This window comes from Manis pentadactyla, chromosome 10 (genome assembly GCF_030020395.1).
Source record: "Manis pentadactyla isolate mManPen7 chromosome 10, mManPen7.hap1, whole genome shotgun sequence".
Lineage (NCBI taxonomy): Eukaryota > Metazoa > Chordata > Mammalia > Pholidota > Manidae > Manis > Manis pentadactyla.
The window spans coordinates 36,041,949-36,044,214 of NC_080028.1; positions in this window are offsets into that span (position 1 = coordinate 36,041,949).

Sequence of the window (2,266 nt, forward strand, 5' to 3'; positions counted from 1 at the left end):
CCAATATTGTCCTTCAAATTACTGGAAGGCAAGGACTGGGTAATGTTCTTGCAAAAATCAATTCTATATAGAGATGCCTACAGATAGAAGATGAATGAAGCCTCATGTGGGGGTGAGCCATCAGTATTCTCTGAAGATAAATGGAAACCTCAGAAAGTAGAGCAGCCATCCCTTTGTCCACACACATCTCCAGGGGCCTCAGGGCAGGGGATAAGGGATAGTCATCTCTGCTCAATTTTATTGGCTTTCAGCCCCTTCTTGTGCTGCTGCCAGGGTAGTAATCAGTCTAAGTCCCAGCATTTCCCTTGGACTTTACCATTTTGCAAATCAGGGTAAACAGTTTGCTTCCTCGCTAGGACTATCTACCCTAGATAAGCAAAATTATTACTCATGTCCAGCAGACTGGCTCTTTCTTCTGCCTTCGTGGAGCCTCCAGTAGTGCCGCTGGCGCACAATAAAGTCTCAATGTCACATGTTAGTAAACTTTTCCACTTCGGTTGTGCCTGTTGTAGCAGTTACCTTGAGAGCTTGTCTCCCCACCGCACCAGACCATAGGTCCCTGGAATTCCTCTCTGGTGCACTCCTCAGAGGATCAGTTTCCTAGGAGATGAGGGTCAGGGGAAGCCCTGCAGAGAGAAGAGGCTTGAACTGGTTTTTGCCAGATGAGTGTGGGAGGGCCATTCCAAGCAGGTCACAGGCGGCTTTGGATAGCTAGGGACCTGCATTCCCAGCTTTTCTCTCATGCTTCCAGTACCCTGGAGTATCACTCCCAGCAGTGATCCTGAGTGCCAAGGGCATGGGATGCCTTCTAAGAAAGGTATTAAGATACCAGCAGTAGGGCTTTTATTGGGGAGCAAGGGGGTAGCAATCTCCTTTCCATTATGGCAGCAGAGATCCTTCGAAGGTTTTTAAATAAAAGAATAACAGGATTAGATCTTAGAAAAATTGACTCCTAAATGCAAATATGCATTTCCAGCTGCCTAAGGGACATATTTATTGGAAAGTCCTTGCCTCCAATGTTTGTATAGGACACCCAATAAAGTGCACAGAAACTACATGATCTGATGTTTTGACACATATTAAACTATCATAATTAAAATTATGAACATTTCTTTCACCCCCAAAGTTTCCTTGTGCTTTGTAATCTGTCCCTCCCTACCATCACTGGTCTTTTCTTGTCATTGTAGATGCTAACATGCCTCCTCAACTGGACCAAACTCTTTCTCTAGGGAATCTGGGTCTGGAAAGGACAGTGGCAGAAGGTGGCTGAAGCAGTCTTCCAATGACAGCTGCCCAGAAGGGTAGTCCGCACAGTCCTGCTACAGGCATCTGTCCTTTGTGCACCCTGGTGGTTCTTCCAGTGCCATCAGCTGCCTCACATCCTCCCAACAAACCCTTTATTGCTTAATTTGGTCAGTTTGTTGCTTGCAACCAGAAAACTCACAATGTACTTCCTTCTATTGTCACCATTCCAGAGAATGGCACCACCAAATTCTAGTCTCTCAAGCCTAACCTAGAATAATTCCTTCAAACTTCAGTCTTCATCATGTGTCCTTTTCTAAGCCATTGTTAAATCCTCCCCATTCTGCTCCCTGCTCAACATCTCACTGTTTCTATGAAGTTGTTACTTTTCTTACTCATTATTATTTCTCTACTACCTAGTACTTTACTGTACAGTGCTTGGCACTGTATATATTGTTATTTAATTGGTAAAAACCATACTCAGTATTTGTTTGCTGAATGACTGAATGGTGACATCATCTATCACTCCTGGAAACAAAACATGATGAGTGTTTGCATGTGTGTATTTGTCAGGGTGGCAGGACTTCAGTTTTCAATGTTTTCACAGCAAATGGAAGGACTTGAATCCAGGACTTCTGATTCCAAATTTCATGCCCTTTCTGTTACATTGTTACAGTTTGTATCCTTTCCCTCACTTGGACTTCCATTTCTTTTTGTAACCTACTCAGCTCCTTATTTATTTCGAACATAGATGGAGCTCTAAAATGTAAGGCTTTTCCAAGGGCATTTGTTTATTAACCAAAGGGAGGGGAGACATGCAGTAAAGCATCTAGATTGAGGAGCCTGTAGCTTCTGGAATCAAAGAGTTACACCCTACCTACAGCTAGGGGCTAGGATGAGCTAGGCAGCAGGGATATGACCAAAGCTTGCTGAACCTGGGGTAAAAACAATAACCATGCCTAAGTGGAGAACGTTGTGCTGGGCTGTAACAACTCCCTGTGTCAAACAAACAATCCATACATAG